The sequence below is a fragment of the Danio aesculapii genome, chromosome 1 (assembly GCF_903798145.1).
Source record: "Danio aesculapii chromosome 1, fDanAes4.1, whole genome shotgun sequence".
Lineage (NCBI taxonomy): Eukaryota > Metazoa > Chordata > Actinopteri > Cypriniformes > Danionidae > Danio > Danio aesculapii.
The window spans coordinates 1,420,558-1,446,926 of NC_079435.1; the positions used below are offsets into that span (position 1 = coordinate 1,420,558).

The window sequence follows — 26,369 nt, forward strand, 5'->3', positions numbered from 1 at the left end:
TGGTTTCCAGCCATTTCCAGCCTGGTTTTGGCTGGTCAAGCTGGTTTTACCTGGTTTAAGCTGGTCATTTTCCAGCCTGACCAGCTAAGACCAGGCTGGAAATGGCTGGAAACCAGCCTGGAAATGGCCAAAACCCCTCTAAAACCAGGCTGGTCAACCAGCTAAAACCAGCCAACCAGCCTAGGCTGGTTTAAGCTGGATTTTTCAGTAGGGTACCTGCATTAAAACCAGCAGGACCAGCATTTATACTAGCAACACCAGCATTAAAACTAGTAAGACCAGTATTGAAACCAGCAAGACCAGCATACCAGCATATGCTGTTTTTAATTCTGCAGGCTTGCTCATGTTTAAAACGGTTTGATGCTTCCTCACAGTTCTCAGTGTAGTTAATTAACTAGCTTAGCATACATTACTATTAGCGGAGGTGTTGAGCTAACGTGCATGCATGAGCAATGAAATGATGTACACATCTAACCTATTTATAAGCCTGTGATGATGACGTGTCTGATATTTAGATCTAGATCTTTATTTTTTTTTTTTAAATAGTAATTATATATTAAAATTGTAACGTGCTAGGCTAGGCTGGCACCGAGCTCTGATTTCAGCTAACGGTTTAAACAGCTAGATTAGATAGTAACATGAAGCATATAAAACGAACTTACCACAACATATGGCGCAATATCTTATTTTCTTTCACTTTCGTTTTGAACTCCGTCGACGTTTTAAAAAAAGACTCCCTCTAGCGGCGCAGAGCATCATCACACTTACAGAGACGCAATGATTAGGAGGAAACACAGTACGGAAATGTTTTAAAAACAAAACTGTAAAATAAACTAAACAGCTGACAAAATAAACTGAAAGCAATTTTCCAACCCAGTGAAGTGACCAATTACTTCATGATTATAATCCCATTGTTGAACTCTCAATTCCATTAGTATGTATACATTTTTTTTTTAATCAGCGTCTCTTCTGAGTTTTAAAAATAAAGCTATTATTACGTTTTATATTAATTAATATTAGTATAACACTTGAAAACATGCTGGGTTGTTTTAAACTCTGGGTTGTTTTAACTGAAATCAGAAACGTGTGGATCAGTAAGGTAAATAACACCCAGATATCATGGTGAGATTGATGCAATATTGAGATGAATATTAAAGTAATATTAAAAGTATGTTGAATCAACATTGAAACTCCAATGAAAGATGACAGCACAAATGTGAGCAATATAAAAATGTAAAAATGTTTATTTTTTTTATAAACCCATGCACAAACTTATACACACACACATATATGTCAAGTGAAGCAGCTAAAAGACTACTAAAAACATTTTGAAGCTTAATTTGACCATGTGTTTTATTCTGTTGACAGTGGTTTAATGTAGTTAAAGTTTAGCCTGAAGCTTTATCCAGGCAAATATCATTGTGAAAAGTCAGTATTTAAAGCACCACGTCAGCGTGTAGAGTATCCAGCCTGATCTCACGAGAAAACGTAAGTATTTTACGTTTTGTCAGTTTAGTGGCTAAATCGTACGAAATTGTACGATTTTAAAAAGGAGGCGTGGCACCTAACCCCACCCCTAAACCCAACCGTCATTGGGGGATGAGCAAATCGTACTAAATCGTACGAATTAGATTGTGCGAATTCATACGAATTAGCCACTAAATCAAAAAGTTACGAATTGCCGTGAGATTGTGTTGGAATATCAATGCTTAAAAAGTAAATTACAGTTCAGATTAATACTGTTGACTGCTGCATTTTTTCTTCTTATACATACAAATGCATCAGCAAATCATCCAGTCCCCATGTGAATAAGTGACCATTCTGGCTGCATTTTAGTGTCTTGAAGGGGGCGGGATGTTTCAGATACTAGAGAACATCTGATTGGTCTGAAGATTTGATGAGAAACTGCAGTGTGAGGTTACGTCCGACTAAAGTGAGAAAATGCAAGATCTTAATGCTAATATCTTCTAGATGTGATATCTGTCACTGCTTCAAAGCACACTAGCTTATAGATAAGCTCAAAACAAACACATCGCTACTAACATCCCAAAACAAAGTCATTTCAGGATGATTTAAAAAGCTTAAAATATATATAAAAATAGAACTTTGAGTGAATGTGGTTAATTGCATTGTCTTTTTGACCTGCAAACCGAGAAATTAATATTAGGCAAATTTACAACCAGCTTCACAGCGTGTGTTTTTTTTCAGCATGTTATTGTGTGAATCTCTGTCTGTATCATTGTGTATCTCCCCACATAGCAAAATATCTCTGGCCCTGCTCTGGCCCACACAATCAGCTGTTGCTTGGCCCACATGCCGCAGTGAATTACGGTACATGACTGGACCAAGTCTGTGCTTCCAGACAAGAGCCAAACATGGACCAAATCTGGGCCAAGTCTTAGCCAAGTTAATAACCCATAACTGAGCCTGAACTGGGCCAGATATGTTGGTGTGTCACGACTGCAATGAAATTGATAAACCCATGAATCATTGCACTTTAGGCGTGCTATGGGCGTGCCTTTCCTCGAAGCGACCTGATTGGTAGAATTTTTTATTTTTATTTGAAAATAATACAAATGTGTTTTTTATGGGTCAAGATAGACCAGACTCACATGGCCCATATATCAATTATTAACATCTGGGCCAAATACTACATTTTACATCTGGCCCAAGTATTGTGTGCCGCCTTAAAGACGGTGACACCTCTGCCAAACCAGGCCCATGTTTGGCCCACATGCTGTATGCCACTGCCGGATGAATGCCTGCTGTGCCAGATTTATGCCAAATCTGGGCCAGAATTCTTTGCTACCTGGGTCTTTGTTGTTAAATCTGACACAGAGTCAGTGATGTTTCAAACACTCTGAATCCAGCGTAGAGGGGTTCAGTGAATGTGGTGTTGAGTGTGTGCAAGTGTCTGAGTGTGAGTGTGTCAGAGATGCTGTAGAAGGACAGAGAGCCGGCTGGAACGTCCACATACACTCCTACTCTTTTTGACTCTGGTGAAGGAGCGAGGATGTCAGTTTTCTCATTATTATGCCAGACAGTGAATCTGTGGTCAGTGCAGTACACGCTCCAGGATTTATCATTGAACCCAAACCAAGAGTCACTGCCTCCTTTCCTGTTGATTCCTCTATAGGTCACTGCTATATAAGACCATCCGCTCCATTCAGCCTCCCAGTAACAGCGTCCAGTCAGAGCCTCTTTACTCAGAACCTGCTCATGGTGCTCAAATCTGTCTGGATGATCAGGATACGGCTGAGGATCTTCCTCATATTTCGCCTTTCTGTTTCTCTCAGACAGGATGAGTTGATTGTGCGCTGTGTTTGGATCCAGAGTGAGATCAACCGCATCTGAACACAAGAATAAAGATGAGATAAACTTTACAAGAAGGACTATTTTAGACCTGTGTGTGTGAAAGACAAAAGACCTACATTTTCTTAGTCCTCGTCTGATTCTCAAATGTCCTCCATGATCCAAACTAGAAATATACAGATATAAGCCACATCAGATTACCGATAGCATGCAGCAGCAGCTAAAACAAGCATTTTAAAATCAGTAAATACTTATATCTGAATATGAAGCATTCAGATAGTGAAAACAGGAGGCGAATGCAGGTTTCTGATAAGAAGCAGTCTAATTATCTTTGTCTAATGCACTGATTTGCACTCGCCAACACAGTTCATGGAATTGGCAACAAATGTCAATGAGGCCTGTGAAACAATTAGCATGCTAAATATCTGGACCTTTTGGGGATTTAAAATCCTAAAGTGTGAAAAGCATTGAAAATAAGATGGGGTTTGTGTCTGTGTTAAGCATAGATGTCATTCCAGCCACAAAAGACAAATGCTTTACTAATAGGGGTGCAGAAAATCTCACAGTTTGGTTCAGTTTTCATTTTTAGGGTCATTGTTTCAGTATTAGATTAGATTAGATTAGATTAAACTTTATTGTCATTACACATGTACAAGTACAAGGCAACGAAATGCAGTTTCGGTCTAACCAGCAGTGCAATAGCAGCAAGTGCAGGATACAGGTATAAGTTATAAAGTGCAGTTATAGAAAAACTATGGTGATATTTACAGATGGATGTACTATCAACATTATATACAGGTTGTATTAGCTATGAACAGATTTACAATAAATGAATATATGTAAAGGATGCTATTAATAGCAGAAGTGTGCAGATAGATAAACATAACTTCAAATGTCCATGTGCAGTGGGTTTGTACAGTTCCAATAAATGAATCAGTGCAATGAATATGTGCAAACTTTAAATGTGCAAATGTTAAATAGTGCAGTGATTGTGAGGAGTATGATTTAGAGGAGTGTGGGGGATGTATTGGGGGGGGGGGGTCGTGGGGGGGGCAAAAGAGTCAGTGAGGGGCAGAGTTCAAAAGGAAGACAGCTCTGGGGAAAAAGCTGTTCCTCAGTCTGCTGGTTTTGTCCGGGGGAGCCTGAAGCGAGCCTGAAGGAGAGAAAACAGTCTGTGAGCAGGGTGAGAGGTGTCCTTAAGAATACTGCGTGCTCGGCGCAGACAGTGTTTCTTCTGGATGTCCTCTATGGCTGGCAGTGTAGTCCCTGTGATGCGTTGGGCAGTTTTCACCACCCGCTGCAGTGCCTTACGCTCAGCAACAGAGCAGCTTCCATACCAGACTGTGACGCAGTTGGTCAGGATGCTTTCTATTGTGCAGCGGTAGAAGTTCACCAGGACGACTGATGAAAGCTGGTTTTTCTTAAGTTGCTTCAAGAAGAATAGGCGCTGGTGAGCCTTCTTGACCAGGCTGGAGGTGTTGGTGGTCCAAGAATGGTCCTTTGAGATGTGGGTCCCCAGGAACTTGAAGGATGAGACAGGCTCAACGGCCATCCCATTAATGTGGATGGGATCATGCGAGCCTGTTCGTCCCTTCCTGAAGTCCACAATGAGCTCCTTGGTCTTGCTGGTGTTAAGGAGCAGATTATTGTAAGTGCACCAAGTGGCCAGATGCTGTATCTCATCATTATTGCAGTCTCATCATTATTGCTGATTAGACCAATCACTGTGGTGTCATCTGCAAATTTGATGATGGTGTTGGATCTGTTCACAGGCCTACAGTCGATGGTAAAAAGGGAGTAGAGGAAGGGGCTCAGCACGCAGCCCTGTGGTACACCAGTATTGAGTGTGATGGTGGTGGAGCAGATGTGGCCTGATCTAACATTCTGAGGTCTGTTAGTCAGAAAGTCCATAACCCAGTTGCAGAGAGACGCGTTGATATCCAGGTCTCTAAGTTTGATCATTAGCTTAGAGGGTATGACAGTGTTGAATGCTGAGCTGAAGTCAACAAACAGCATTCGTGCATAAGTGTTTTTATTGTCCAGGTGTGTGAGGACAGAGTGCAGTGCTATGGAGACGGCATCTTCTGTGTTCCTGTTGCCACGGTAGGAAAACTGATGTGGGTCCAGTGTGGATGGCAGAGAGTCTTTCAGATGTGCCAGGACCAACCGCTCGAAGCACTTCATGATGATGGGTATGAGTGCTACAGGGCGGTAGTCATTCAGGCATGTTGGGCTGGAGTGTTTGGGCACCGGCACAATAGAGGCAGTTTTATGGTTTGGTGTGGTTTGGTATGGTTTGGTATATTATATGTTAAGTAAAAAAACACTGTCAAATGACAACTACAAGTGAAAAACGATACAATGAATACAATGTAGCCAAGATACTACTAAAATAAATAGTGCTTTTTATAATTTTCATATATCTACCAGTAGATTTATGATAGACCCACTGCCAGTGTTTGCCCCACATACTTGAGTTTCTCCAGTGTGTAGTGTGGATCCTCCAGTGTGTGTTTGAGAAGCTGGACTCCTGATTGCCCTGGGTGATTGTAGCTCAGATCCAGCTCTCTCAGGTGTGAGGGGTTTGAACTCAGAGCAGAAGACACATAACCACAGCCTTCCTCTGTCACCATACAGCCAGACAACCTGCAGAAACACACAGAGATCATATAGAGACACATCAACATAAGACCATCTGTACATTATCTTTTATATATTCCTAATACTTCAGTATCTCCAGCTGACAGTTTAGACTCTTTAGTCCATCAGAGAGCAGTTTCACTCCTGAATCCTGCAGGTCATTGTTACTCAGGTCCAGTTCTCTCAGGACACAGTTTGAGGATTGAAGAACTGACGACACAATTTCACAATCCTGAGCAGAGAGATTACAGCCAGCAAGACTGGAAGAGAAGCAAACAAATAATAATTCAGTTGCACCTAAAAGATCCCAAAGAATTATTATTCAATACAAGAAACAGAAATTCCATTCAGAAGTGTCTCTTCACTTGATTAAACACTCACAGAGCTCTTGTGCAGTTGCTGACGGCTGGTATCAGTCTTCTTCTTCCCTCATCTGATGTGTTGTATTTCTGGAGCTCCAGCTCATCCAGCACCTCCTCTGACATCTGAAGCATGTAGGCGATTGTTGAGCAGTGAGCAGGAGAGAGTTTCTTCTCTGACTGTTTGTCTGATTTCACAAACTCCTGAATCTCTCTGGACAGAGTCTGATCTTTCACTTCCAGCAGACAGAGGAACAGATTGATGGATCTTTCAGTGGAGAGTCCATGTCCATCTCTGATCTTCTCTTTAATGTACTGTGTGCTTCTCCTGATGCTCTCTGAGCTCTTCTCTGTGTGTGTCAGTAGATCCTGTAAGAGTCTCTGATTGGACTCCAGTGAGACGCCCAGCAGGAACCGCAGGAACAGATCCAGATGCCCATTCTCACTCTCAGTGGCTTTATCTACTGCTCTTTTGTGTAAATTATGCAGCGAATCTAAACATGCCTCTGTGGTGTTGCTTATGTGGTAGTAAAACACATAGAAAGCAGCCAGAAACTCCTGAACACTCAGATGGATGAAGCTGTAGACTTTCCTCTGATGAATCACAGATTCCTCCTTAAAGATCTCAGTGCAAATCCCAGAATACACTGAGGCGTCAGAGATGTCTATGCTGCTCTCAATCAGGTCCTCCTCATAGAACATCACATTGCCCTTCATCAGCTGTTTGAAAGCCACTTCAGCAAGTTTGACAATCACTTCTCTGTTGGACTGCAGGAGTTTCTCTGGATCTCTCTCTTCATACTTCTGATTCCTCATGTTGATCTGAATCAGCAGGAAGTGGATGTACATTTCAGTCAGAGTTTGAGGGATTTCTGCACTCAGATCTTCTTCCAGGAGCTTCTGAAGCACAGTGGATGAGATCCAGCAGAAGACGGGTATGTGGCACATGATGTGGAGGCTTCTTGCTCTTCTGATGTGTGAGATGATTCTGCTGGCTTGATGCTGCTCACTGATTCTCTTCCTGAAATATTCCTCCTTCTGAGGCTCAGTGAATCCCTGAATTTCTGTCAGACGCTTGATGTATTTGGAGGGGATCTGATTGGCTGCTGCTGGTCTGGAGGTGATCCAGATGAGAGCAGAGGGAAGCAGCTCTCCTTTCATCAGCTTTGACATCAACACAGCCACTGATGAAGTCTCAGTCACATCACAAACTTTCTGAGCGTCTGAAAACATCAGTGTGATTCTGCTTTCATCCAGACCATCAAAGATGAACACAACTTTACACTCCTCATAAATCTTGGGCTCCAGATCTTCAAGTTCAGGATGAAAGTCCAGCAGAAGTCTGTGAAGACTGTACTGATGATCTCTGATCAAGTTCAGCTCTCGAAATGGAAGCACAAACATGAAATCTACATCCTGATTGGCTTTTCCCTCAGCCCAGTCCAGAATGAACTTCTGCACAGAGACGGTTTTTCCGATTCCAGCGATGCCTTTAGTAAGAACAGTCTTGATTTGCTCTTTCTCCTCTTTAAAGATGTCATTGCAGTAGATTGGAGTGTGTTGTGAGTGTTTTGTTCTGGCTGTTTTCTCCATCTGTAAAACCTCATGTTCTTCATTCACTCCTTCACTCTCTCCCTCTATGATGTACAGCTGGGTGTAGATCCGGTTCAGGAGGGTTTCATTCTGATTGAGTTTGTTTCCCTCAAATAATCTCTCACACTTCCTCTTCATGCTGGTTTTGTGCTGGTCTTTGATTCTCTGCAGGTCTCCAGTCTCTAATGTTTGTCTCTGTGTTTCTGTATCCTCCTGGATCATGTGGCTCTGAATTTGACATTTACTGAATGTTGTAAAGTGAAATGAAAAAGATAAGAGCAGCAAAATGACAATTGGTATGTTTTCATGTGTAATCGAGGCTTGCTGATGGTGTATAGGTAAAACCTCACTTCACTGATCTCAATATTTTTTTTTAGCAACAGAAATGATCCACGTTCAACCAAAGCTTGCTGTCTTCTTGTGACAAATATCCTCAAACTACGACGTAAGAACAGAATCTCCTGAAAGTCTGAATGGCTTTCTTCTTTGAGCAGGAATGACATTGATTGCAACTTTCTGGCATATACAACACCTACCTAGCAAGGGTACTGTTAGCAGTGGAAACGCAAGCCTGATCAGGGTGGCATATAACGAACCATACACTACTGAACCATATTGCTCAGTTGAAAGTAGTTAACTCAGTGCTTGGCATAGAGATACCATAAAAAGAAGACACAAGAGGAAGCGACAGACAGAGCTTAAGGCCATATTGCTGTTGAGGTCTTGTTTTGATTGATATACACAAACATGAATGAGATTTCTTGGGAACTGTGAATGTCATAATAAAAGCCATGAGCCAGCTAGATTAAAATGTAGGCAGATTATGTGAAAATGTTTCTCGTTATTTTTGCTGTCTAATGAGGAGCCTAAAGAAAGCTAGAGCACTTTTGAGATTAGGGGAATGAGGTTTACCTACACAGCACTTCGCAAGCTGGCCCCAACTCAGCAAAGAAGACATTTAATAGACATTAATAACACAAAACACTCATCGAAAGAATATTACTCTCCGCTTTAAGTAGTGTTACGTTTAAACTAGGTTCAGTGGTGCACCATAAAACTACTTAATAGCACGCAAGTAACTTAGTGTCCCCTTTAAATCCCATCTAGGCTACACTTTACTGTATGCTGACCAGAAGAGAGCCATCTAAGAGAGAGTCCAAGGGGGCTCTTTACCTATTCCAGGTGCAGTCTTTGCCCCTTTTACTCCATGTCTTAATTTAATTTATGTTGACTTGTGGTGCATTTCATTAGTATAGCGTATTGTTTATAGTTTCTTATGGATTTTAAAATCATACTCATCATAGATGCACTGTACAGTAAATCAGCATAGATTGCAGGTGGCGGGAGTGAAAAAACAGCACTCTTCCACTTAAGTACAACTTCTCCGGGCATGTGTTTACAGATGTAAGTCACTTTGGATAAAACCAATTGCTAAATCATTCAACGTAAAGGTAACTCATATCTCCTGCTCTCTGGAGTAGTGCAGGTGAAAACCAAGTTCAATCATGCAATACAAAACTACTAGTAATGCATAAATTATAAATTAAGAGTCCTTTTACATCACAGAAGGCAATATTTGGCAACATTACGCACTGCTGGTGCAACTGGCCCCTTGTATTAGCTGACCTGAAGCAAGCCATCCAACAGCAGGTCAAAAGAGGCATCTTTATCTAACCCAGGTGCAGTGTTTGCCCCCTTTTACTCCACATGCCTTAATTCTATTTATGTTGACTTGTAGTGTAGTTTACTAGTATAATGTAGAGTTTATAGTTTTGTACAGTTTATAAAATCATAACTCATCATAGACGCACTGTACAGTAAATCAGAAGGTAATTGGTTGTACTAACTGAGGGTCAGAGGTCACTGGTTCATCACTGAATCTCGTGGGTTGCTCCATGGACCTGCCACTCTTCACAGACACACAGCTGAATTCGGGAGACTCCAAACTCGGTCTCTTGAACCTGCACAAAACAAAAGCAAAACTGTTTTAAGACACACTTCAATGGTTTGTCCACATAAGAAGGGAATAGAAACCTCTCAGCTTCATTTGAAAATGGCTTTGAGTGATGAGATGAGGGAATTTTGACTTGGTTTAGTGAATGTACGAGAACATGATGGAAAAAATTACAATACAATGTATATCTAAAAATATATTGTTTAGTACTGCAGTGTGGTCTATTGTTAATACTGTTAATACTGTTGTCTATATAAATGTACTGAATGACAATGATTACAAGAACTTGGGAGACCATGAGAACTATAATGGTTATCAGAGATGTTGGATTTTAGCACCTCTCATCAATCTGCACTCCTGTACAGTGTACATGCTGCATATTTATATAGTTTATAAAATGATCACAAAAACAAAAATAGTTGTACCGAGGGTCAGAGGTCACTGGATCATCACTGAATCTCATGGGTTGCTCCATAGATCTGCTGCTCTTCATAGACACACTGCTGGATTCTGGAGACTCCGATCTCTTCATCTTGCTGATTATGTCGAAACAAAAGGCAGATTAAGATGTACGTTGGTGGTTAGTCTACTAAAGGAACTGAAACCTCAGGATGAACAATTGTGAGAAACTGAAGGGAAAAAAATCCTGTCATACTGCGTTCTCTCACTTTAAATGTTTGAGCTACTTAGCGAAAAATTAAAAGTATACATTTATAAATATATATCTTGATGCTAACAGAATTTTATGGTGTAGTTTAATTAATTTAGTTGCCAAATAGGAATAAAAACATTTCAGGGAACTGATTCTTTGTCTGTGTGACAGACTCATGACTGACGTGCACTTTAAGTTCCTGTGGGTTAAAATACACAGCAAAATGCTTTTCTTACTTAGATTTGTTTTGTCTTGTTTCTAGTCCAAACATCTAAAATTGTATATTTTCAAGACAAGCATAACATAATGTGTTGTTTTCAGAAATAATATACCAAAATTAAGTACGTTTTTCCTTAAAACAAGCAAAATAATCTACCAATGGTGTAAGAAAAACAATTGTAATGGAAATTCATTTATATTCATCTTTCAGATGTGAATGCATTTTCCCCATTGCTTAATTTTACTGTGCGTGACTACTCTGTTTTTGTTTTTCATCCTATACTTCTATTGTGTAATGCTGTTTGTCTCCCTGTTTTGTAAGGGGCATGGGTCAGAAAGGTTGAGATACCTAACGTAAACATGATATGGCCTGATTAGAAGCCAAACCTGAAGCAGTAAACAAGAATTCAATACAGGGGAAAGATAACTGTAATCCATGATGCATGTGACTAGCGCATGTCTTTAGTGACCTCGTAAGCAGTACAGGGGAGAAACCAGATAAAAGAGAGAGCACAGTCTGTTTTCAGTGTCTCACTGTGCAGAAACTGTTGTTGCTGTATGATTGTGACCTTCTTTGCAAAGAATAAAACTTTAAAAGACACCCTGGGTAAGACTTGTCTTCTTTACCACAGAGAACGCCCCTTTAAAGAAAAACTGCCACTACATAATCTTTTTTTTTTTCTTTTGACATAAGATTATTTTGCTTGTTTTAACATTTTGACATATTTCTGAAAACAAACAATATACTTTACTTATCCGGAAAATGCCTCTTGATTTAATAATTTCCAGACATTTCGACAAGAAACAAAAAAATTGAAGAAAATAATGTTTTGCAATGTGTAAATGTAAAAAAATAAAGGTGTCCAGTGTGTTACCTGGGTCAGAGCTTAGGTTTTCATCACTTACTGAAAGATGTTCAGTAACGTATATCCAGCAACGGCAGTCAAAAATAAAGGCTTTAACTACAGAACACAGCAATACAGATACATCATAGTAAAGTGAAAGTGAGTTATAGTTATATAGAGTCATATATAAAAGTGAAAGTCGAACATTAACTATGCATATAATCTATGTAGTATAATCAATCACATGTAATCTATTTAGTATAAATCACCGTATCGCCCTTATGAGACTATAGATTGTTGTGCATGTCAATTTTTACAGCTGCAGTACATTTAAGGAAACTTAAAACTGAAACTGATAATATGCAAATAGTTGTTGTAAAACTGTAAGCTTTCAAATGAACTGAACTGCAGTTAAGACAGCTATTTCATGTTTTCGGTAGGATCTTCTGCAGTGTTAAAAGCGTCACTACTTTATTAATGGCGCATATAAACAAACATGGCGAGCACTCGTTGTTTAATCGGCTGTAATCGGCGTTGGTGTTCGTATTTTTCTGTCTTTGTTTCTGTACGTACAATAACACCGCGTACGTAAAGCACATTGCATTTCTAGATACGTGTTTTTAAAGTGAAAACAAACATATTAATTCAGGCATAAGGCAAAACACGACTATAGTTTACTTGACTAGTTTACTTCATTAGTGTACTGTCGAAAAATAACAAGGAAGACTAAAACCCACATTTCAGCTGTTATAGCAGCTAACTTCATGACTAGATGGTTACATTAACGATATGATATGAATTTGCCCCATAATTATGCAGCTTTTTAAATAAAACAGTAATTATATAAAGCCGATTGTTTACCTGTTTAACGCTTCCGGATTCTTTTCATTTTCTTTTTGACTGCACTGCAGCCTATAGGCTACGCCCTCTAGTGCCCTGCTGAAAAAAAAAAACAGCTTAAACCAGCCTAGACTGGTTAGCTGGTTTTAGCTGGTTGATCAGCCTGGTTTTAGAGGGGTTTTGGCCATTTCCAGCCTGGTCTTAGCTGGTCAGGCTGGAGGATGACCAGCTAAAACCAGCTAGACCAGCCTAGCCAGGCTGGGAGCCCAGCCAAAACCAGCTATGTCCAGCTAAGACCAGGCTGGAAATGACCAAAACCCCTCTAAAACCAGGCTGGTCAACCAGCTAAAACCAGCTAACCAGTCTAGGCTGGTTTGAGCAGTTTTTTCAGCAGGGCACTAGAGGGTGAACACAGAATTATCAATTGAACATACTGTATAGTAAAACACACACAAACACTAAAGACAGGAGACATTGAGGAGAGCAGATAGTGTGTGAAGTCTCTCTCTAGGTCTCTCTCTCTGTGTGTGTGCGTGTGTCATATGTTCAATCGCGGGCAGCATGTTTTCATTTATCAGTTTTATTTTCACTTTTGATATAAAAATAACAAGTTTGCAACAGCGTCACCATGTGCTATAACATATAATACATATAAAAATATTAGTATATATTTTCTTATTTTAAAAAAACTCTTTTAAAAAATATAACATCGTAAACATGAGTAAAAACGGATAGTTCCCTCAAGTGGTTTCAAACCTTTACATGTTTAAAACAAAATAAGATATTTAGAAACATGTTAGAAATCTGTAACTATTGACTAATAGTAAGAAAAAATTACAATGGAAGTCAATGGTTACAGGCCTCTTCAAAATATCATGTTTTATGTTCAACAGCAGAATTAATGCAAGTGCAAGTGAGCAAGGGTGAGTAAATGAGAGAATTGTCATTTTGGTTGAACTGTCCCTTTAAATGACACTCAGTGTAACAGCCTAGTGGAATTCACATGCAAGCAGATTATATTATAAATAACATCTTATTGAAATTATAACTGGAAATACATTTCTGATGTGCATTGTAACTTTACATTGAGATAACGTTAGTTTTATATACTCGCACATTCATTCAAGTAACAGTTCTTATATTGTTTACCACACTACTTTGAATAATGGGTCTGAATTAGCATGTAAGTGTGACTTTAAAGCATCATTAGCATTGGTGTTGTACTTTAATAGTCATTGGCTGCTAATATGGTTTCACTTTTTAGAATTAGCAAATAATACTTTTTTGTAATTAATAATAATAATAATAATTCCTTACATTTATATAGTGCTTTTCTGGACACTCAAAGCGCTTTACACACTTTGGAGGGGATCTCCTCATCCAGCACCAATGAACAGCATCCACCTGGGGGACACTATGGCAACCATATTGCGCCAGACTGCAGATCACACACCAGCTGATTGGTGCAAAGGAGACAGAGTGATGAAGCCAATTATGATATGGGAATGGTTAGGGGGTCATGATGGACAGAGGCCAGTGGGCAAACTTGACTAGGATTAAACCCCCCAGGACATCCTGGGATTTTTAACGACTAAAGAGTCACGATGTCGGTTTAACATCTAATCCAAAAGACAGCCTGCATTGAGCAGTAGAGAGTTCTTATCAATATACTGGGATGTTGGGACCCAAACAGAACATAGGTTGAGCGCCCCCTGCTGGCCTCACTGACACCACTTTAAGCAGCAGCCTAGATTTCCATGTGGTCTTCCATGCAGGTACTGACCAGGCACAGCCCTGCTTAGCTTCAGTGGGTGACCATGTGAGAGTTGCAGAAAGCTAGCTGCCTGCTTAATAAGTATATTATTAAGGAGAACGACTGAATGTGCGAATATTAAAGCCAACTTTACCTCAATTAGCTTTAAATCTTAAAATAACAGCTACTTCTCTACAACAACTTTACATCTCACTCTGCTCATTTATATTACAATCTGACGTCAGCATACATTATAATGTAACTTTAGCAAATATTCTGTTCATTTCCCTTTTAACCTTCATAATAGAGTAAGAAAAGCATCTTTTTTGAAATATAAACAATTTATACAATGACCTTTTCAATCTTTTTGTTCTGGAATGGAGGAAATGTGCATTGGTCCCTGAGTTTCCTCTGAAGTGTTTGTTAAATCTGACACAGAGACACTGAAGATTTAGGATATATCCTGAATCCTGCATAGATGTCTTCAGTGAATGTGGTGTTGAATGTGTGTAAGTGTGTGAGTGTGTGTGTGTCAGAAACACTATAGAAAGACATAGAACCGGACGGCACATCCACATACACTCCTACTCTATTATTGCGAGATGAAGGAGCAATAATATCAGTGCCCTCATTATTGTGCCAGGCGGTGTAATTTGTATTAGAGCAGTAAATACTCCAGGACTTTTCATTGAGTCCAAACCAAGATTCAAGCCCTCCTTTCCTGTCGATCGCTTTATAAGCCACTGCTATATAACCAGATCCACTCCATTTAGACTCCCAGTAACAGCGTCCAGTCAGAGGCTCTTTACACAGAACCTGCTCCTGTTGCTCAAATCTCTCTGGATGATCAGGATTCGGCTGAGGGTCTTTCACATGCACTGCCTTTCTGTTTCCATCAGAGACTTGGAGTTGATTGTGTGCTGTGTTTGGATCCAGTGTGAGGAAACAGGCATCTGTACACAAAAGAGCAAATCACCCATGCCAACTTTAAATATGCACAGGAGAGTGTGTGTGTGTGTGCGTGTGTGTGTGTGTGTGTATGTAAATGGATGAATGACTCACATTTCAGAAATCCTTGTTTAATCCTCAAATGTCCTCCATCATCCAAGCTAAAAACAGAAAATAAGCAAAAAATAACATCCACGCTAGTGGATTTAGACATGGGCAATATATGAGCAAACATCCTGAGCCCCATGGGCAGGTTTGCTTACGGTGCCATATTCAAGCAATATGAGTTATATAAATATGGGGTTTAGTCATTTTTTTCAATAAATTATTAATGGGTATAAATGAACAATTCTTCTATTTTATATTTTGCAAGATTTGGAGATTATCAGATAAAGCCTGATAAAAAGTAACGAGACTATAAATTTATTTCACTATAGATGTTTTCATAAAAATATCTTCTGTGGCCTCAATCATTTCAGGACATTCAAATCTACCCCACATACTTGAGTTTCTGCAGTGTGTAGTGTGGATCCTCCAGTGTGTGTTGGAGCAGCTGGACTCCTGATTGTCCTGGGTGATTGTAGCTCAGATCCAGCTCTCTCAGGTGTGAGGGGTTTAAACTCAGAGCTGAAGACACAAAACCACAGCCTTCCTCTGTCACCATACAGCCAGACAACCTACAGAAATGAACAAAACTGCCACATCATCTATAGACACACATAGACATGACTCTATGTTAATCCTGTTTTTAGCATCTTATGATACTCATCAAGATATTAGACACTGACAGATATTACTACACACCTCAGTATCTCCAGTTGACAGTTTGGACTCTTCAGTCCATCAGAGAGCAGCTTCACTCCTGAATCCTGCAGGTCATTGTTACTCAGGTCCAGCTCTCTCAGGACACAGTTTGAGGATTGAAGAACTGACGACACAATTTCACAATCCTGAGCAGAGAGATTACAGCCAGCAAGACTGAAAGAGAGGAAAACAAATGAGAATTCAGTTGCACCTAAAAGATACCAAAGAATTATTATTCAATACAAGAAACAGAAATTCCATTCAGAAGTGCCTCTTCACTTGATTAAACACTCACAGAGCTCTTGTGCAGTTGCTGACGGCTGGTATCAGTCTTCTTCTGCCCTCATCTGATGTGTTGTACTTCTGGAGCTCCAGCTCATCCAGCTTCTCCTCTGACATCTGAAGCATGTAGGCGATTGTTGAGCAGTGAGCAGGAGAGAGTTTCTTCTCTGACTGTTTGTCTGATTTCACAAACTCCTGAATCTCTCTGGACAGAGTCTGATCTTTCACTTCCAGCAGACAGAGGAACAGATTGATGGATCTTTCAGTGGAGAGTCCATGTCCATCTCTGATCTTCTCTTTAATGTACTGTGTGCTTCTCCTGATGCTCTCTGAGCTCTTCTCTGTGTGTGTCAGTAGATCCTGTAATAGTCTCTGATTGGACTCCAGTGAGACGCCCAGCAGGAACCGCAGGAACAGATCCAGACGCCCATTCTCACTCTCAATGGCTTTATCAATGATTCTTTTATGGAGATTTTCTAGTGAATCAAAAGATGCCTCTGTAGTGCTGCTTACATAAAAGTAAAACACATAGAAAGCAGCCAGAAACTCCTGAATGCTCAGATGGATGAAGCTGTAGACTTTCCTCTGATGAATCACAGATTCCTCCTTAAAGATCTCAGTGCAAATCCCAGAATACACTGAGGCGTCAGAGATGTCTATGCTGCTCTCAATCAGGTCCTCCTCATAGAACATCACATTGCCCTTCATCAGCTGTTTGAAAGCCACTTCAGCAAGTTTGACAATCACTTCTCTGTTGGACTGCAGGAGTTTCTCTGGATCTTTCTCTTCATACTTCTGATTCCTCATGTTGATCTGAATCAGCAGGAAGTGGATGTACATTTCAGTCAGAGTTTGAGGGATTTCTGCACTCAGATCTTCTTCCAGGAGCTTCTGAAGCACAGTGGATGAGATCCAGCAGAAGACGGGTATGTGGCACATGATGTGGAGGCTTCTTGCTCTTCTGATGTGTGAGATGATTCTGCTGGCTTGATGCTGCTCACTGATTCTCTTCCTGAAATATTCCTCCTTCTGAGGCTCAGTGAATCCCTGAATTTCTGTCAGACGCTTGATGTATTTGGAGGGGATCTGATTGGCTGCTGCTGGTCTGGAGGTGATCCAGATGAGAGCAGAGGGAAGCAGCTCTCCTTTCATCAGCTTTGACATCAACACAGCCACTGATAAAGTCTCAGTCACATCACAAACTTTCTGAGCGTCTGAAAACATCAGTGTGATTCTGCTTTCATCCAGACCATCAAAGATGAACACAACTTTACACTCCTCGTAAATCTTGGGCTCCAGATCTTCAAGTTCAGGATGAAAGTCCAGCAGAAGCCTGTGAAGACTGTACTGATGATCTCTGATCAAGTTCAGCTCTCGAAATGGAAGCACAAACATGAAATCTACATCCTGATTGGCTTTTCCCTCGGCCCAGTCCAGAATGAACTTCTGCACAGAGACGGTTTTTCCGATTCCAGCGATGCCTTTAGTAAGAACAGTCTTGATTTGCTCTTTCTCCTCTTTAAAGATGTCATTGCAGTAGATTGGAGTGTGTTGTGAGTGTTTTGTTCTGGCTGTTTTCTCCATCTGTAAAACCTCATGTTCTTCATTCACTCCTTCACTCTCTCCCTCTATGATGTACAGCTGGGTGTAGATCCGGTTTAGGTGGGTTCGATTCTCTTTTACTTTATTTCCCTCAAATAACAGCTCATACTTGTTCTTCATGCTGGTTTTGTACTGGTCTTTGACTCTCTGTAGGTCACTCGTCTTCAGTGTTTGTGATCCAATGTTGCTAGGTGTAATGTTCACACATCGCTCATGTATATCACACCTCCTGAAAGAAGTGTCAACAAAACCAAACAGCTTCAGAAATTTGCATATCATGAGATATTGACACCATTCTTCGATTTGTGCACATTTTGAGGTGTATTAAGTGGTGTTTCTTATTTCTTAAAGGGGTGGTCCAGAATGTAATTTTAACTCTTGGTTGTGTTAATAAGATGCAAAGAAATGTGTGCTCATGTTTCACTTGAAGGAAATCATGTTATTTTTTCATTAATCTCACTTTGATTATATACAGCTACTCAGCTAACATGAAAACGACTGATATATTTCCTAGTTCCTTTGAAAGGCCCGCCCTCAAGTGACTCCTATTGGTCTTGTGTCACAATGTTCTGCGATTCGCGGATCGGCTCCACGTCACGCCCGTACAATCACGCGCGTTTTGTGTAAACAGTCAGTCAACTTCATGTTCCCTCTGAAATAACATCTGACAAGTGTCTGTAACGAGTGAAAATGGGGTGTGGCTCCTTTAAGAGAGTGTGTGTGTGCCATTGTGTGTGTGTTTATGTGTGTGCGTGTGTATACTATGAACTATCTGTAACACTAGAAGCGCATGTGTGCGGGAGCGATGTTTGTTTTTATTTTTCTCTGATGCTCGGATTAAGTTATTTTCTGTAGTGACGCTGCTGACAGAAGAATAAAGCACAAGATGTGGGATGCGACCTGTGTGAGCCTTGATTTATTTTTTTGCTTCTACACACGAGTTAGGCAAACTCTCCTGTATTTTTTAACTCAATATGTTACACGAAGTCTTTCACAGATATCCGGAATATGCCTGTGTAAGTAACATGAATCGTTTACATATCTTTTGCGACTTCGTTATCTGAGATGTAAAACGCATGGAAAAGCTGCCTATAGTGGAACAATGCAAAGTCGCGCACACACATAGAGAGAGGCTGCATGCGCCGGTGAAGTCGTTAGCGGTGGTGAACATAATTTCCCATTGTTTACATCTTTGCTACAACATACCGTTAAGGCTAGACACTGTTCATGTCATAATTAGTTTTAACAAATATAAACACTTACAGGTCGTGGCTCAGAGTTCACAGCGTCTGCTTGTAGCCGCTCCATCTTTGAGGAGATTTTAACCGAATCCAGCACTGAACTGGGAGAGATTCTGGAAGCTGTTTTGTCAAATCATGCTTGCTATGTACTTTATAATTCTCTGGAACCAAATTAATATTGAACTGTAAGCACTTCTGTCTCTGCGTCGTGTCCTTTGGAAGCCCAGATACAGAAACAGAGAAGTTCTGTGGAAATAGCAGGATGCCATTTTCTCTCTCTGCTATAACATTACTGCGCCTCTGGCCACAGCCCTTAGCTGCGCAGTGTGTGTGCGCAGTAAAAGTATGTTTGTGATCTCTCAAGCCCCGGAAGTATTTTTTTGTAGTCCCCAAAATTCGTTCATTGTAGGCTTTGCTAAGCTAACTCTGTAAAAACCAAGGTCTCCCTTTGCATTGAACTTTGACCATTTTACATTCAGAGATGCTGTCTATGTTCACACAGCTACTTTACACATCAACTAAAGTTTAAAATATGCTATCATAGTGGACCACCCCTTTAAATATTTACATATCTGAGATGACCTGCAGTACATATGCAAGTAAACAACTGTACTAACCGAGGGTCAGAGGTCACTGGTTTATCACTGAATACAGGAGGTTGCACTATGGACCATTCACTCTTCACAGACACACCACTGGGTTCTGGAGACTCCAACCTTGGCATCTTTCTCTGATTTACACTGACAAAACAAATAAATAAACATTTTAGACACTACTAATGCATTTAGTTTCTCAAATACTCACCAATTCTTACTATTTACACATCAGTCTCTACATGCAAATGTTAACATCTGTAAATATGTAAGTAAACAATTGAACTAACCAAGGGTCAGAGGTCACTGGTTGATTGCTTAATGCAGGAGGTCGCTCCATGGACCAGTCACTCTTCACAGATACAACACTGGGTCCAGAAGACTCTGATCTTGGTGTCTTTCTGTGATTTACACTGACAAAACAAACAAATAAACATTTTAAACACGTCTAATGCATTTGGTTTCTCAAATATTCACAAATTCTTACTATTTACTCATCAATCTCTACATGCAAATGTTAACAACTGTAAATATGTAAGTAAACAACTGTACTAACTGAGGGTCAGAGGTCACTGCTTGATTGCTTAATGCAGGAGGTCGCTCCATGGACCAGTCACTCTTCACAGATACACCACTGGGTCCAGAAGACTCTGATCTTGGTGTCTTTCTCTGATTTACACTGACAAAACAAACAAAAAAACATTTCAAACGCGTCTAATGCATTTGGTTTCTCAAATATTCACCAAATATCACCATTAAACTCATTCCAATCACATCAATGTCTCATTCCATACATAAAAACCCCAAAGCCAGTACTACAGCCTTGGAGGGCCTTGTAGACTCAAATCCAAATACAGTTTCTGTAATGGCGAGATCAGACTTCATGATTTTAAAAGTAGTGGCATCACAGTTTTTGCATCTCGTTTATATACCCTATGAACAGCAGCTACGCTAATTATTCTCTTTATTCTAGATTTCCACCTCGGGATACTCATCCCCAGGCCCCCAGAGACTATGCAGTGCCGCTGAAGCGATCCAAGACCTGTGAAGAGATGATCCCAAGGTTTCCACATTCCCAGACCAGGCCGTAGCAGCTGCTGTGGTGGTCATGGAGGAGTAGAGAGCATGCTTCCGATTCCTGCGAGACTCCAGAGACAAACGAGTGTTCGCTGACGTCCAGTCTCCGGCACCTAGACTGCAGCTAGTGTTTGCTGACATCCAGTCTCCGGCGCCTAGATTGCAGCTAGTGTTCGCTGACATCCAGTCTCCGGCGCCTAGATTGCAGCTAGTGTTCGCTGACATCCAGTCTCCGGCGCCTAGACTGCAGCTAGTGTTCGCTGACATCCAGTCTCCGGCGCCTAGATTGCAGCTAGTGTTCGCTGACATCCAGTCTCCGGCGCCTAGACTGCAGCTAGTGTTCGCTGACATCCAGTCTCCGGCGCCTAGACTGCAGCTAGTGTTCGCTGACATCCAGTCTCCGGCGCCTAGACTGCAGCTAGTGTTCGCTGACATCCAATCTCCGGCGCCTAGACTGCAGCTAGTGTTCGCTGACATCCAGTCTCCAGCGCCTAGACTGCAGCTAGTGTTCGCTGACATCCAGTCTCCGGCGCCTAGACTGCAGCTCTGCACAAGATGTTTGGCCATATGAGAAATGGTCGTGCCCAACTGAGCCTGGTTTCTCTCGAGGATTTTTTTTTTTCCTGCACTTTCGCCCAGTGGTGAAGTTTTTTCCTGCCCGCTGTCGCCACTGACTTGCATAGTTCGGGACTGCGTATCGATGGATTTGCTCATCAGTGTTTGGACTCTCAGCAGTGAATATTAAAACACATTTAACTAAACTGAACTGAACTTCAACACTGAAAACTGAACTACACTGTTTCAGTTTACTATAATCTTCTATGTGAAGCTGCTTTGACACAATCTATATTGTAAAAGCGCTATACAAATAAAGATGAATTGAATTGAACAGATGTTTTCACACTGCATGACTATCTGGAGCATGGCATCGCTGCCGTGTTCACACTGCAAGATGGCTCAGCGACAGGCGGTTTCACACTGCATAACTTTACAATAGGAATAATCACCGACAACTTTGTCTCGGCCTGCAAACTACGTGTTACAACCAAACACATGGAGGAAATGACATAGAAACAACACAAGGTCATGTAGTAGCTATCTTTTGTCATTAACTTCATATTGAGAAGCCTTTAGCAGGGTAGAATGTGTACTTATTTTGCTCACCTGGGTTTTAGGTAAAGCCCTTAACTTCTTCCCATACTAGTGGATGTTGCTCTCTAATTGGCTGTAGGTGATCACCATTGTATTTCACACAGCGTGATTTTGAATCGTCGACAGCTCCAGATATTTGGCAAGCTACTAATTGGCAATTCTCTCAGATGTCGTCTTTGATAGTTCACACTGTGTGGCTGTTACTCGTGTAAATGAGCAGCGACTTGTCTGTAATTTCAGGCATTTGTCTGTGATTGCTCAAAACCTGTCGGCGAGTCAAAATCAAGGCTAAAATTATGCAGCCTAAACATGGTCACATGTCTTGGATTAGTCCTTGAATTTAAGTCCTGTGTTCTGTAGTGTGTTATTATTATTGTGTCAGGTTTTAATGTCCAGATCTGTGTGTCCTCCTGGTATTCTTGTTAATTCCTGAAGACTTGAAATATTGGCCGTTTTTTTGGACCACTATGAAATGGTGCCGACGCACGCCTCCCACCAGTGCTGATATACAGCCATATCTCACTGCTACTCATGTGATATTGCTCATTGATTTGATTCAGTCAACATGGTAGGGCAATAACAAGGTAAGTGCTATTGTGTCTATGATTAAAAAATGTGAAAGTGTCTGGTGTCTTACCTGAGGTCAGAGGTCATGTTTTCATCACAGGTGGAAGGACGATCATGACTTGATGGAGCGCTCATATTAGAGTCTGTGTCCTCCAACTCTCATTCATCAGAGTGATGAGAGATTGATTTCAGACCTGTTGTGTGAAAGCAGAGATTTACACTAATGAATGAGAAGATGCGCTAATAAAATGCTTTAATCACAGTACACATCAAGGTTGTTTTAGTAAACTACAACTAAAAATAAGACTATAATTATTGGTCAAAAACATTTGCGTTAACTGAAAAAAAAGAAATACAATAAATGCAACATCACAATAAATTCCAACAAAAAAATGTCGTCGCTGAAAAGATAACTGAAATAAAATAATAATATATATATATATATATATATATATATATATATATATATATATATATATATATATATATATATTAGTGCTGGGCCATTATTGGCGTTAACGGGCTGCGTAATGCGAGACTCTTATCGCGCGATTAAAAAAAAAATATATGTCCGTTAATCTATTCTCAAAATTGGTTTGGGAGCTGGGTCTATTCTACGCAAGCTATGATGACTTTCACCTTGATATTTTAGCGGGGATGTATATCTGACCAGTGAGCCGTCTGACAAAAAAGTGCCCTTCTGAATTAAATCAGCAGGATGCCTGACTTTAGCTGCAGTTCGGCAGTTTCACTTTAACTCATGAACATTTCATTCATGCCGTCATGACAAACTGGGGTATTAGACGCAAATAAGGGGTAAGGACTGGTGAGAGTTATAGAATGTAATAACGCTCGCCAAACGAAAAGAAAAAAAAGCGTGTTTTGTGTGTGTGTGTGTGTTTTGTGTGCGGTTCTTTACTGACAGCCGTATGTGTTGATCTTGTCGCAAAATATGGTGAAAAGTCCTACATGACGGTAATAGTTTGATTACAGTGTTTACTTCAGTAATGCCACTAATATCTGCACTCCACATGTCTTAATTCCATTTCTGTTTAGTTCAGTTATGACTTTAGTCTATCTACGACTTTAGGGCATCAAAAATCTCTGTTTACATGGTAGACTCTTAATCAGAGTATTGTTTTAATCATATTAACATTGTAAAGTATTAAAGTATTGTTGCCCATGTAAACATACTCAGTGTTTGACACACTGTCAGGGCTCTGTGAACTTGGCACTGAGAAGCAGCATTTTCTGTATGTACGTACATCAAGAGCAAGTATGAAATGGCTGCTTGGAGCTTATGTAGGCCTACAGTTCAACATCCATCTTTAACTGAATAAACAGTTAGTAAACACAAGCACATCTTATTGATCATCATTTATTTTCATCACCAATTATCATAGTAGAACAGATTCTCAAGCAGTTTGTGATGCATTTTGGAAATAGGAGATGATTCTCTGGTCTAATGCATCACCTGGCTCGAGAAACCCGTTCTCAAAGATTTATTATTTGGGTAGCACACATATCCTGAATGCCTTCGGCAGAATTCAAATGAGCCATTTTAATCTTAATTAATCTAGATTAATTTCAAAACTAATCTAGATTAATCTAGATTTTAAAAAAATTATCTATGCCCACATATATATATATATATATATATATATATATATACACACACACACACACACACACACACAGTTGAAGTCAGAATTATTTATATTATATTTATTTTTTATATAATTTTTTACAAATTTTCCCAAATTATGTTTACTAGAGCAAGGAAATTTTCACAGTATGTCTGATAATATTTTTTCTTCTGGAGAAAGTCTTATTTGTTTTATTTCAGCTAGAATAAAAGCAGTTTTTAATTAAAAAAAAACATTTTAAGGTCAATATTATTAGCCCCTTTAAGCTATATATTTTCCCGATAGTCTACAAAACAAGCCATCATTATACAATAACTTCCCTAGTTAAACTAATTAACCTAGTGAAGCCTTTAAATCAGACTTTACATCAGTCAAGAGCAGGATAATATACAGAAACATTTCTAAACAATGTGTTTTATACTTACTGATAATAAAATAAAAAATAAAAAATATGTTTAATTACAGTATCATCTTCTTTAACATGATGATGCAGGTCTGAATTCATCATTTCAACATTTGGTTGTATTTGTGTGGTTTCGAATTGAATGTTTGCTCATTTTTTATTATCACTAAAAGATCTGCACAAGCGTTAATATAAACTTTGCAAACATTACACTGTGTTCTGGCTGACACTGGACGTCTTCCGCTCACTCTGATAAACTACTCAAACTAAAAGTGAAACTAAATAAATAAAAACTAAAAAGAAATGTCTTCACAAAATAAAAACTAAACTTAAACAAACTAAATTATTAATGAACTAAACAACAACTCAACTGAAATGTACAGTAAATTTAAAAACAGTATCAAAATATACACTCATTTTAAAAACGCAAAACTATAATAACCTTAGTACACAGAGAATCTACATCATTGTATACACTTAGTATAACTGTAGAAATGAGTGGTAATATTTCATAATATGACAACAATTACAGACTATGGATTGTTATAAACAATCATTTAGTACATTTAGGATATAACTATTGCGTACAGTCTTGCGTCTGCAGTCTGGTTAGCTAAATGAAAACAGACACTGCAATTACTGTGCCAATGCAGATGTTACAGAAACTAAAACATTTACTGCTGTTTAAATCACATCTACTTCATGTTTTTGCTCAGCTCTTCTGTAGTGTGTTGGGTTCTCCGCTATTACAGGTTAAATCCTTTATTTTTATAATGGCGCATTTACAAACATGGTGATTCTGTACTGTCACTTCACTTCAGTCTGTGTTCGTGTTCATATTGTTGCTGTACGCCTACAATAAACCCTAGTTCATGAAACACATCTGTAGAGAAGTATGTTTAAACAAACAACAGAGCATATTAACTCAAGTATAACGCTAAACATGACAGTGTTTCTGTTTCAAAACTATATTTCAGCATTTTCCCACTAGTTTTAAAGTAACTTAAAATAATTATATAAACAACTATTATTTTATAAGACTCATTCTGTGATGGACAATCTGACCTCATGTAGATGCACTTTTAAAAACAAATACTTCAGTCAAGAGCAGGGTTATATACAGAAACATTCCTAAACACAATGTGTTTAATATTTTCTGATTATGCAAAATAAAAAAAATCTGTATGTTTAATTTCATATGCAGCATGCTCTTCTTTAATATGATGATGCATGTCTGAATTAATGTCTAGGGTTTTTTTTATTACTAAGAGGTTTGCACAAGTGTTAATGTAAACGTGCAAACATTACACTGTGTTTTGGCTGACACTGGACGTCTTCCGTTCACTCTGATAAACTACTCAAACTAAAAGTGAAACTAAATATATAAAAACTAAATAGAAATGAAACTAAAAACTAACTAAATTATTAATGAACTAAACAACAACCCAACTGAAATGTACAGTAAATTTAAAAACAATATCAAAATATACACTAATTTTAAAAACGCAAAACTATAATAACCTTAGTACACAGAGAAGCAACGTCAACGTTTAGCCTACTCTTACACTGAAAAAATTATTCAAAGATGATTCCTTGGATTTACTTAATTTTTTTTTACGCTAAGTGGTTATAAACAATTTATTTGGGCTGAATTTAAACAAACAAATTAAGTTGAACATTGCTCAATTTAATTTGTTTAAATTCAACTCAAATAAGTTGTTTGCAACAGTTTTGCATGCAACACTTTTTTTCAGTGTACTATAACCGTAGAAAAATGTAGTTTAGTCATCTTTCATAATATGACAACAATTACAGACTATCGATTGTTATAAACAATACATTTAGGATATAACTATTGCGTAAAGTATTGCGTATTGCGTCTGCAGT

At 39.3% G+C, this 26,369-nt stretch overlaps 2 pseudogenes; both read right to left on the minus strand.

The window, feature by feature from the left end:
- Positions 1–1,226: 1,226 nt before the first annotated feature.
- LOC130222113 (protein NLRC3-like) lies at positions 1,227–12,429 on the minus strand (annotated as a pseudogene).
- Positions 12,430–13,034: 605 nt separating this feature from the next.
- Positions 13,035–22,626, minus strand: LOC130222045 (protein NLRC3-like; annotated as a pseudogene).
- Positions 22,627–26,369: the final 3,743 nt, after the last annotated feature.